Here is a 13,222-nt window from a genome sequence, read left to right on the forward strand (position 1 = left end):
AAAACACTCCGTTCACCGAGCTGCCGGAGTGAGGGCAACACAAAATGTCAACGGAATACAAAATGGAGTCGAAGCTGAATTACCTCAATTCTGGACAACCTGTCCATCTCAATCCACATACCCAAATGAAAGTAGAAATGTCATGTGGTTACTGCACCACCCAAAAAAAATTAGGCACTATTCTACCAACAAATAAGGTTTTGCCTCCATGTCCAGCATGTGGGGATCTGGCACATGGGATTATTGGCTGCTGACTGCTGCTTCGCCACTGCATAGGTGTATCTGCAGTAGAGACACTGCTGCAGCTGGACACCTCACTGTCAGCTGTCTCTGTGGCTCCTCCAGTAGCGACCATGTTTGCCTGGATTTTCTCAACTGCAGCAGTAATTTGTTTCAGCCCCCTTGCAACGTCACCACTGGAGTGGCCCAATTTGATCTGCAGAGCCAGGGTGCGCTTGGTGTGTTGCGTTGTCGCCGTTGCCAACCTACCAATTCCCCTGGTCATTGAGTGCATTCTGTGTGCCCTGCTGTGCTCCATTCTCCTGTGCTGCACTCTCTCCTCTTTCAACTCGGTGCATAGCTGCCCAATAGCCCCTGTAAGGGCTTCAAATTTTCCCTCAATGCGGGCCTGGTTGTCAGCCATTTGTTGGGTGATATTAACGAATCCCTGGCTCAGCTTTGAATTGATAAGCCTTATCTGTTTTTGTTGCAGGTGCTGAACCTTCAACATGGCTTGCTCCAGGCCACCAAACGCCGACTGAGTGCCTGCTCTGTTGAGGATTGGAGTGTGCATCTGAGCTTGAAGCCGCTTTCCTGATTGCTGTGTCGGTCGCTGAACCTGGACCCTTTTGCCTAAAGTGTGAGTGGATGGTGCTTGCTGCTGTGTTGCTGGTGTGCCATGCGCTGGAGCCTGTGAAGAACTCTGTGCAGCACTTCCCAGGACATGTGAACAACTTGGCAAATCCTGCCCTTCCTCCAGTTGGACCTGCTCCTGCTGTGCACCAATCACATTTGCTCTTGGCTCTCCTCCCAGAGGGGAAATAAAGAAAATGTTCTGAGTCACTATCTCAGTGGTGGTACTATGTTCACAACTCTTGTCAGTCCCTAACTGCACTGTTTGTGTCACATACTACATTTCCCATAATGCACCAACTGTGACATTTGGATCATGTAGATGGAGCATCTAGATTCAGTTGGGTCTGGGTGTAGGGCATGAATGTGGGGAGCTGGTTTTAGTTTGACATACTAATATGGCACACATTTCACACTTACAAGAGGGTGGTGGAGGTTGACATGTGTTGAGTGTTCCAAATCCCACTACTACCTCTCTTCCAAGGGTACTTTCCACCTTTGCCTCTGCTGCTGAAGCTTCTGGTACATTAAATGGGCCTACTCCTGTTCTGTGTGCTTCACACAATCGTGCTGCCACCCTCTCCTTGGCCCTGGAGTGCAGGTCGTATCACGCTTTCTTTATGTCTTCCAGGGACCTGTCTGCCACACCAAGGGCATTTATGAGCAGCTGTATATCTCGCCAGATTCGCCTTTTCTCTGATTCTGAGACGGTGTGTGATGACCTCCCAAACAGCAGCTTGTGGTTGTTGCAGCATTCTTCAGTTAATATGTCCAGTTCTCTCTCAGTTAACTTGAGTGTGCGCAAACCTCTCCTTCCCTGCCTTCTCACTGGACTTGCTGGACATCTTGCTTTTCTTTGCTTGGCTGGCTTCCAGTGTTGGACTGTGCTGCTGCACCTTGCCATGTGCTGTTAATTTTATTCATGAGTCTCCAGTGACACCACTTCCTAGTTTGGGGTCCTTCTGCTCTCCCAGGAAGTGTTTTTTTCATTTTTGTATTTGCGCATGCAAAATGCGTTTTTCAGCTGTGCACGCAATTTGCACACGCTAAACTGTCTGTTCCACAGTGCATGCTATCCACGTGTGTTTACCGAGTCACAATTTGCCTCCTTGATCAATTGCGATGTGAGTCAATTGCGAGTCACAAATTGAGGAACAGTTGGGTGAATACATTGAATTCTACGACTCGCAAATTGCCACTTGCAATTTTTCACAAATTTGCGAGTCGCAAAATCATGCAGTCATACATCTGGCCCTTAATGCATAGTGAAGATTGCACAATATTAATTTCCATATGTGGACTCCTTCACATTTGCATTCCCCTTGTCAATATGCATTCTTCCACCCTCCTGGCAGCCTTTAGCGTGTGGTCAACCAAGAGTAGAGAATTGCAAATCTTCCCTATGGAACATCCTTTATTTCACATTCATGTATTCTTGTAAAAATATATAATAATTCCCAAATCTAAAACCAGAAACTTTAAACATTGCTTTTATTCATTCCCATCCCCCACCAGGCCAAATTCAGGACCAGCTCAGGCAGTTAACCATTGGGTCTTTACAAAGTGTTCATTAAGCTAGTGAAAATCGCAAAACTTCATGAATTATGTGGATGTGAAATTTTGCTTTAAGTTTTCTGTGGGTTACTGGTTTGAGCAGAAACTGTGCTTGCTGCTGGAGTCACACACAAGAGACATATTCTCCTCAAGCCGGTCCCCTTGCTTGTATGTTGCATAACTTTGAAATGCCAATTATGCCTCATTTTCAGTTTCATGTGAGATACTGCAATTTTTATACAGTGAATAGCCGCATAATTATTGATAATTTTTGCAGAATGTCAGAAATTTCATGAAACAAATCTGTCCTGTTCTGCTCTCCCTTATCCCTGGCACGATGGCAACGTGTTCTGCTTGGAAGTTCAGTCTACCACCCTCTTTTGGCAGTGCCCGGACCAGCTGTCTGTTCTTGTCTTGCAACGGGACCATCCCTGTTTTATCTGCATGAATGCCACACAGCCACACTCATTTGGAGCTAGGAGCTAAACCTCCTACTAATATTCCATTGCAGTAATACTATTAGAGCATTCAGAATGTGGAGAGTTACCCAGTGATATAATGTTCACTGCCTGGTCTGTGCTGTTATACATAAAAAATGTTCCGGCTCACGGAAAAGTCATAATGAACACTGCTCGTTTCACCAAAATTATTTGCAATTGCCATAACATTAAATAGAAATGACCCATATGGACAAATTAGAAAATGCCATTTTCACATTTGATAACTGTTGTAGAGACATCATTAGTTGAAAACAGGCTTATGTGTGCATATTAGGACTCTTCATTAGGGTGCCATGTGGAGCCAGAATGCAATTGGCAGGTGCTGTATTTTTTGCAGTCAATTTTGGCGTTTGCATGTAGCTTTGAGTGTCTAAAGCTGTAGAATTATAGCCTTATTTTGTTGTTTGTCTAAGGGTCTTATTATGAGTTTGGCAGTGTGGGAGTGGGACCTCCCTGCTCCCGTGCTGCCAAACCCATGTTTGAACCGCCTGGCAGATTAAGAGTTTTCTCCTGTTGACGGGAGGTTCTTTGGCATTCCCACGGCAGTGCCGATGAAATAGAAATTGCAATGGGAACGTCAAAATTAGTAGCTGCATGGCACAACATTTGCCCCCCTGCATGAACCCATGGCACAAAGGCACATGGGGCCCTGTAGGGCCCCCTTTGTTTCTACACCATCACACTTTTCATGGTGGTCATTCAGCCATGAAAAGTATGGGGGTGAAGAAACTTGTAATATGCTTGGCGGGGTGCAGCGGCCCCGCAAAGGATATTGCGGCCTCAAGACTGTCGTGCCACCACCAGAGGGCGGTTGTCCCTTGTCAGCCTGACCACCCTGGTTATAATAGGGCTGTAGGAAGACCGCCACTGTCGCTCCCCCACGAGTCTGGTGGTCCATGGACTGCCGGACTCGTAATAAGGCCCTAACAGCCAGATTCATCAATGTCCCGATTTGCGAGTCCTTAATAGCGATTATTAAGGAATCGCAATTAATGACTCGCAAAACGGGATTCATATAGAAATCGCAATATTATTTGCGATTTCTACAGCTTCCTTATTTGCGATTAGCAAATTGCTAATCGCAAAGAAGGATGCGATTTCAAGGGTGCCAGGGGTGTCCAAAGGATACCCTGTAGCACCCCTGAATTGTAAATGTAGACTGATGTTGCGCACACACATGTCCAAAGGACATGTGTGTGTGTAACATACAACTTAGAAAAATGCACTACGTTTTCGCTATTTACCACGAAGTCAGACTTCGCGGTAAATAGCGGCCAAAATTAGCGATTTCGCAATTCAAACATGGTTCACGAATTGTATTTAAGGAATCTCAAATAGAGATTCCTTAAATGCAATTCCTCGCAATTTAGCAATTTCGCAATTTGGGGTGATGAATCCCAAGCGCAAAAATTGCGCTCGCAAAGGGCCAGATTCTCAGAATCTGGCCCTTTGCGAGGCGATTTTACAATGATGAATCTGGCTGTAAATCTTTATCTGCAATAGGGATGTACACAATTGGATTACAGTCCCCTTCTCCATTTACCACAGCACTCCAAGTGTGGACCAGTAGTCTTACGAGTCAGCAGTAAAGTTAGCATAAACCTTTGTTGATGAAAAAAGTAATGCCCGAGGCCATTTGCATGGATCACAAAGTTCACAGGCTCTACTTGCGCCTCTCCGGCTGAGATCAGCCTCCCTCCTCGGTCCCAAGATAGAGGCCAATCATCTAACGCCCAGTCTTTTGAATGATCTGCCCCCATTTTAGCACGCCTAACTGAATCTAGCCACTTTCCAGAAGTCTTTAAAAACTTGGGGGCATATTATCAAGAATGGCGTTAATATTAGCGCGGGGATATTGGGCTTGATAATATGCCCTTGTGAATTCCCATAGAAGCCCATGTTCACAACAGAACCTGGGCTTCTATGGGAATTCTCAAGGGCATATTATCAAGCCCATTATCGCTGCTTTAGCGGCAGTTTCCTGACGCTAAAGCGGCGATAATTTTAACGCTGTTCTCGATAATATGCCCCTTGGCTGTTCTCATGGTCGCCGATCCACTTCTGCAGTGGATAGTGTAAGCGTCAGTACACTCAAGTTGGGCGCTACACAAGTTTGCTAAAATCATAATCAAAGTCGAAGCTGAAGTGTACGTTTTCTAGTCCAGGACAAAGGCAGGCGCGTTTCTTACTGAGGCTGTAGAACTGAGTACAGCTTCAACCGAATGGCAGCTTCCCATATATGGCCCTTCCTTTAATCAAGTTATGAAAAAATGCGAGATAGTTTTATTACATCTATTCTGAACAATAATGAAAGCAAATGTACTGGTGACGTTCTAAGTATGCTAATTCTGACCTCTTCATAAAATGCACTTTCACTCGATAGTCAAAATAGGATTTTACAGAGTGAGACGGGGAGAGAGAGAGAGAGAGAGAGAGAGAGAGAGAGAGAGAGAGAGAGAGAGAGAGAGAGATGTGTCAGACAAGAGAGGGAAAGAATGAGGACAGGGTGAAACACAAAACGCACCCCGTGCAGCTTAACTCTCTTATTTGAACAAGTGCCATTGCTTCGTCTTGCTGACAGATATTTGCAGTTTGGTCCCACTTAGCATGTGAGAATAAATCTCTGTGGAAAGCTTGCAGATGTTCCAGTTTTTTTTATAACAATTGAAAAGGCTGAAATCAAATCCTCACTTGTAATAGTGACAGCTCTGGGCCTGTGGCTTGTACACTGAGTGCCATTGTAATAGAACCACGTAAAAAAGCGTATGAGAGCGCGAAATGGTGTCGCGCCAAGAGCCTCTACCCACCGCTCATCGTCTGTAATCTGCATCTTTATCACGGAATGCCCATTGCTGCTAAACACCCTATCATGTGACAGAGAGAAAGTACATTTGGATTTTTGCAACAACTATTGCCCAGACCTGTGGGCCTTGTTCGAATATTTACAACTGGCCAGATGTAGCCTGTCAGCCAACGAGCCTTCAGTGACCCGCACACGGCCTGCCCTGTGGCTGCAAACATCTGCTCCACTAAAAGTGAGTCCAACATTTTGTAATGAACCATTTCCTTGAAGTAAGTTTCACATTTTGAAGAACAAAATACTTGGAAGGCTACTAGAAGCTACACAGTGCATTTTGACTGAATGTCCCCTTTCTAAGCACCACGTGTTTGGACAAAGTACTTTGTTACACAGCATAAAAAACAAACTATGACCTATAAAATGATGGGTGTTATTTTTGCTTCTTTAGCAGTCCCCAGACTCCCAAGCTAGCTGTTAGTTACCTAGGCTGAAGAAAGGCAAAATAAGGAGGACCTGCATAGTTTAAAAATAAGTATAATAAAAGAAAAACAAGCATTTGCAATGCAATAGGACTTGCATTTGCTAAGGTTAAGGCTGTTGGTGCTGAAAATGAACATGTTTTTTACTTTTGCTTTTTTATTTGCAGTGGTGTTATTAGCGCTATTGGCATTTATATGACCGTGCGGCGAGGAGAACGAGTCAATGGAAAATAGGTTATGGGGGAGGGGAGATAAGAGTAATATGCTACCTGGAAAATAAAAAACAACTTTCTGGAAAAAGAAAAAATACTCAAACACTTATATGAAATGCAAGATCAAATAAAGCATGTGAAATGTAAACAGGAACAATATGGTTCCCTGCAGGGCTCTCAGAGTGCAGTGACGTGCCGCTGGCAATGGAAAGGAGCAGGGAGATGCAGCTCCGAAGCTGTAGCTCAAATATAAAGCGCCAGGTCCCAGGGCCCTGATGGGTTCATACTCCAATTTTATAAAACATTTTGACTACATTTGTGATGTTCCCTTTGGAGCCCCAGTTTAATGCCTTTGTGGCAAAAAATTAACATGACAAAGTTAGAGTCATTAAATCTAATTGTTTCCATCACCACCCTGGAGATTCTGAAACCCATGACACCCTTTTGATGGAAGGATACATCAATCAAAGAATTGGAAATAAGCATGAAACCAGCAGGGAACTATTTCGTTTTAGTAATATTACAAGAAAGAAGTTACTAGGTGGCACACCCTACAAACATAATGGTGTGGATATATAGCTTTACCCAAAAGGACACTTTTGCATAAGGCGCTTTTTAATGACAGCACTCAAAAAAAGAAAAAAACATGCATGTCTCTCAATGGGAAATGGAAAAAACTTAGAGCATCCCATTTTACATTTTCCAACATCCTACCACTGCTTTAGGGGTGGGAGTACCAGATATTGTGACACACTATGAGCTTCATAACCTAGATACTTGTCAGACTGGCAAAAAGCGGAACCTGCGAAACAATGATGTCACACAATCCACATCATGGCAGAGAGCTCACTATGGAAATTGCCATGGATCAAAAGAATGGACAGAGATAAAGCCGCTATAACAGCCTTAGCCATGAGGGAAACTAGGAGCGTCTGGGATGAAGTGCGGAGGACACGAAAACCTGACAGCAATCCAGGGCCTTTTATCAATTGGCCTTATTGGGACTGTAGGAACTGGGTTCACCAGGTCCCCTGGGGGTAGCTTGGCCCGAGCAGGAAGGCACCCGAAGCTTAGGTGTTAAGTGACTACACAGCACACACAACCGCTGAGACAATAAATGCCCGCAAAGACTGAGACCACACCAATATGCTTCATTCAAATAAATAAGTTTTATCTAAGATCAAGATCAGGTCAATCAAAAATCACAGTAGTAATAACTCTTATCTTTCCTTAAAAACGCATGTTTTTCATTACTTGGCCATAAATGCATAAATAAATAAATATTAAATAGTAAATAACTGTAGGCCCTTCAGATAATACTGCATTAGACAGGATCAAAACATTTCATTAGGTAATAGCATTTCATTGCTTAGCAATACACATTTCCTTGTGTCAGAAATCCGCAGGTTATTAAACAAGAACTTAACCTCTCATGTGGCTAGAGTAAAACGGTTCATTAATTAGCAGTAAACCTCTCAGTAATCACTTTGATTTGAACTCAGCAGTTCCTCAGGCCAGGGTAAACATCTCTTTAACCACGGAGAACATCACATCAATAATAACCAGCGCAGCAGGTTAGGATAAACGCTGCTTTACCCTTCACTAAACCTTTTATGAGGCCCTGATAATCAAGGCATCCAGCACAGTTAAGCATTTCATATTATTCAAACTAAGCCAGGCAAAAGGCTAACGTGACTGGCACTTAACTGTACTCTAGGCAGGGGTTAACTCTTTTCCCATAGGGCCCTCACAGTGTCTAGGGGCCCTGGCCCCGGTCCAGCACTCCAGAGGGGCTGAATAGGGCCAACGGGGCCCAGTCTTAAGTCTTCCCCAGGGAGGGGCGAACTCTGGGCCTCCACCGGCCTTCCGCCCTCCTCCCCAGGGGTTTACCTCACTCTTCGGCCCACTCCGGGCCCTTGCGACGATTCTGACAGGCCTCGGGAGGGAGGGGGGCCGATCCAAGGAGGCCCACCCGGTTCTGTCGCTCCTCCCGAGGCTGATGGGGGTTCTCGCTCTCTTCGAGCGCTGGCGCTGGTTCCTTCATCGGTCCTGGGCTTTCCTGGGGCTGGCTGCACCCGGGGACCGATGGGAGCGCGGCGGGGGCGGAGTCACTTCCGACGCCCCGTCACGTGAGGATAGCAGGATGGCTTCAGGTCTAGTGGGGCCTAGCGCGGCCCAGTGCAACAATGCTGCGGCCCTCTCCTGGCTCCCGGGGGCCGCCGTGGGGGGGTGATGAGGTCGGCGCTTCAGAAGCGGCCGCGACCAGCGTTTGGGGCTCTGGTGAGGCGGCAAGGGCCGCGGCGGTGAGTGAGGCCGCTAGTGCTCTTCAGGCATAGTGCGGGGGGGGGAATTGCAAGGTTCCGAGGCCCTCCACAGCGTGGTGCCGGCAACAGGCTGACGATCGTAGCGCCGTGAGGAGCAGAGCGCTCGAAGGGCAGTAGAGCTTCAGCGACGTCAGGATACCGGAAGCCAGCGCTTAGCAGAGATAGCGCTGGGGCCACAGCACTTCAGGGCACAATAATCTCTAGCACCTCAGCGCTTCAGGACATCACGCTTCAGGGCAGCAAGGGCTCTGGACTCACAGCGCTTCTCAGCAATGACGCTTCAGGGGTATAGCACTTTGGGGGCAGCCACTGTCTCTAGCATCCCGGCACTTCACAGTTCAGGCAGTATAGGCAAGGCAGGACAGCAAAGGGGATGAGACAGGACAGTGCAGGGGCCCAGGTTGAAGTAGAGGGGCGCAAAGTGGACACAGCCCTGTACCTGGTTGATCCCCAGTTGTCCTGTGGCAGTCAGATGGGTTTATTCTTTGGCGCGAGATGGTTCCTGCGCCCTTGTGCAGTAGATTCTTGGTTTCCTGAGGAGGGGGGGTTTGAGTTGAAGGCTTCCCTCAGCAGGTCACTTCAGATGTTCCCTGGGTTCCCCTCCCGCCGGGCCAGATCAGTGGGCTAGTTCAGTGTTCCTCACACAGCTTGGTGGGCAGTGCCTAAACCCCGTCACCCCCAGTGGTGTAGGTTTCTGACTAGGCCTTACCGCCTAAATCTCCTGCGTAGGGTCCCCCAGGTCAGTGATGCCCTAACTGACTAGAAAGTTTCCCTCCCTTTTCTTTTATAGTGGCAGTTGGTAGTTGGTGACCACTCCCCTATTCTGGAAGGTTCCAGGAGCTCCCTCACTCTAGCTATGGGCAGGCAGGCAGGCTGGCATTGCTACAATGTTTAGGGGTTCCAGCCAGCTCCTGGCTACTAGAGTGCGTCTAACAAGACCACGCTTCTGTAGCAGGGGTCAGTGGCAGCCATATTGGGGGAAGAGAGCACCTGCACCTTAGCATTGATTAGCAATGGGAAGGTGCCCGGAGACCTAAGGCCAACAAAAAGAGGGTAGAAAAAAATAAGGCAAGGGTGAAAAAAAACAGGGAAAGACCACCCTAGGGCTGACAGGTCTAACAGGGACATTCAGTGAAATGGACTTTGGGAGCAAAGAAAGGAGGCAGGAAACTTCCATAGCTAGTCGCATAACAAACTAATTTAAGTAAATAGGTCACCGCCGACGCAGCTGGACTGCCCATTTGTTGACATTTCCAGACCACAACCACTTAATTAGAGTTTGCCACTTGAGGCATTAGTCTTTATTTTCCCAAATCAACACAACTGTCTCCAGGCCACAAGGGTAGGCCACTTTGAGTTTTCGTGTTTCTCTTAGAAGTAGGTAGGCATTGGTCCTTCCTCTGCACTGATGCAAGTTACCTGTTCAGGGTGTGGTGTCCATTTACCTACATGTCTCTCCCTTTCCCATGGAAGAAATACATAATACAGTTCAGTCTTTTACATTTTCACTAGCAGCCCAGTGTCGGAATGAAACAAAGTATAAGGATGAGCCAATATTCTTGTTCTTTTTAATACAAACGCCGCAAAACATGAAAAGTGGGCAGGGTAGACACACCCTGACCCCCTAGGCCTGCTCAGGGGGTCCCACAAGGAACCCCAGGGCCCCAAAAATATATATTTTTTTAAAAATCGCTGGATCCGCATTGGATCCGTGAATCCCAGCGATATTAAAAAAGAAAGAAACGCAGTCTCCTGCGGAAAATCTGTAAATTTGCCCCCGGGGGCCAAATCCTGGGGGCATTATTGAAAAAAGTGTGGGGGGTCCCAATCCCCTCCCACACTGCCCTGGGGACCGCTACCCCGGGCTCTAATTTAATATATGCAGGGGGCTCACTGGGACCCCCGCAGCCCCAGGGACTGCCACCCCCTTATTCAAAATGGGTGGGGGGCTCTCAGGCCCCCCCAGCCCCGGGGACCTTCACCCCATGGGGCTTTAAAATGTTAACTGGGGGCTCTGAGGCCCCCCAGCCTCGGGGACCGCCACCCCAATTTTAATGTATGCGAGGGGCTCACGGGGCCCCCACCGCAGCCCCGGGGACCGCCACCCCCGGGGCTATTTTCAAATGGGAGGGAGGGGGGATCTCAGGCCCCCCCACCCCGGGGACCACCACCCCGGGGCAAGAATTAAATGTATGCGGGGGTTCACGGGGCCCCCCCACAGCCCCAGGGACCCCCACCCCTGGGGCTTTAAACAAATGGGTGGGGGGCTCTCAGGCCCCCCAGCCCCAGGGAGCGCCACCCCCGGGGCTTAAGAAAATTGAGTGGGGGGCTCTGAGGCCCCCCCAGCCCCGGTGACGCCACCCCCAGGGCTTTTCAAAAGTGTGGGAGGGGGGCCGCACGGCCCCCCTCCTGGAGCCCTCGATGGCCCTGGGGACCACCACCCCCCAGGGCCGGCTCCTGCAGTGTACCGGGGTGCCCACCCCTGGGACACTGCTGTTTGCAATGGCAGGGCGGGAGCCTCGCGGCTCCCACCCTGCCATTGCAAACTGCTTTGCTTCATTGAAGCGAGAGAAGGGAAACCTGCTCTCGCTTCAATGAAGCAAAGCAGATTGCTTTTCCATATGGGGAGCAGCATGTTAGCTGCTCCCCATACGGAAAACCAATGCCGGCTCCCCCAGGAGACGGGGAGCCATCGGGACCATGGAGGGATTGGGGACCCCCCCCCCAAGGTCCCCAATGGTGAGGGCCAGCCCCAGGGGATGGGGTCTCCAGGGCTAGCCCAGGAAGGGGGCCACGCGGCCCACCTCCAAAAAAAAAAAAAGAAAAGGCCCGCGGGATCGGGTCCCCTGGCCAGAACTGGCCATAGGAGGGGGGCAACTGTGTTTTTTGCAATTTTCACCCCGAGTGGGCTGGGTATGCTCAGACGTGAGTCCCAGGCTCTCCACACCACTGGAGTCAAGCTATCCAGGCTGATGAAGGCTGATAGCCAGAAACCGGTCCTTGGATGCTTGATTCCGGTCTGGGAAAGACATGGCTTGGTAGTTCGGACTGGACTGTTCCCATGAGGCACAGGGTCAGAGCTGATTTGCATATAGCCAGTGTCTAACCCAGGGTGGTGTGGAGTGCAAAAAAACGATGGATTTAGGCCCAGATCCTTGTACTGGGGTGAATGTATGACATTGTTCTACATTCTGTCCATCAACTGTGTTTTTTGCAATTTTCACCCCGAGTGGGCTGGGTATGCTCAGACGTGAGTCCCAGGCTCTCCACACCACTGGAGTCAAGATATCCAGGCTGATGAAGGCTGATAGCCAGAAACCGGTCCTTGGATGCTTGATTCCGGTCTGGGAAAGACATGGCTTGGTAGTTCGGACTGGACTGTTCCCATGATGCACAGGGTCCGTGCTGATTTGCATATAGCCAGTGTCTAACCCAGGGTGGTGTGGAGTACAAAAAACGATGGATTTAGGCCCAGATCCTTGTACTGGGGAGAATATATGACATTGTTCTACATTCTGTCCATCAACTGTGTTTTTTGCAATTTTCACCCGAGTGGGCTGGGTATGCTCAGACGTGAGTCCCAGGCTCTCCACATCACTGGAGTCAAGCTATCCAGGCTGATGAAGGCTGATAGCCAGAAACCGGTCCTTGAATGCTTGATTCCGGTCTGGGAAAGACATGGCTTGGTAGTTCGGACTGGACTGTTCCCATGAGGCACAGGGTCAGAGCTGATTTGCATATAGCCAGTGTCTAACCCAGGGTGGTGTGGAGTGCAAAAAAAAACCGATGGATTTAGGCCCAGATCCTTGTACTGGGGTGAATGTATGACATTGTTCCTTGTCAATACTGAGGGTCCCTGGGGGCCAACTAGCCCTTCAGCTACCTCCAGTAAGCGTCACGGAGCTGCGTTGTAGAGTGTTGTAAAAAGGGGCATGGCCTCTGAACACCTCTCTGCAACGCAGCCTCCTGGCGCATACTGGAGGTACCTGGTGGGCTAGTTGGCCCCCAGGGGACCTCAGGATTCAAGGGCACTTAATAACACAACTTAAAACGCGCCACAGGGCGTGTTTGCACACATGTCACCTCAGGCCCCGCCACCTTCCTTCACCATTGTAAAAATATTCCTCTAAAATCAGCTGAACTACAAATTCCGATTTACTCACCTGTTATCAGGAGAGAACCCAGTGTGGCATCTTTTAGCCCAGCACTGACCCGAAAAGTAATTCTAAGCGTACTTACAGTAACTTGTATTTCTTTCCAAAGGAATCCATTGTGTGGTTTTCAGCAGAAAAGTTTTGAAGTGTTGATTTTTGAAACGTACATATATTCCTCTAAAATCAGCCGAACTACGAATTCCGATTTACTCACCTGTAATCAGGAGTGACCTCAGTGCTGCTTCTTTTACCCCAGCTCTAACCCTGAAAAGTAATTCTAACCATACTTACCATACTTACCAGTAACTTGTTTTTCCTTCCATAGGATTCCATTGTCTGGTTTTCAA

This window comes from Lissotriton helveticus, chromosome 6 (genome assembly GCF_964261635.1).
Source record: "Lissotriton helveticus chromosome 6, aLisHel1.1, whole genome shotgun sequence".
Lineage (NCBI taxonomy): Eukaryota > Metazoa > Chordata > Amphibia > Caudata > Salamandridae > Lissotriton > Lissotriton helveticus.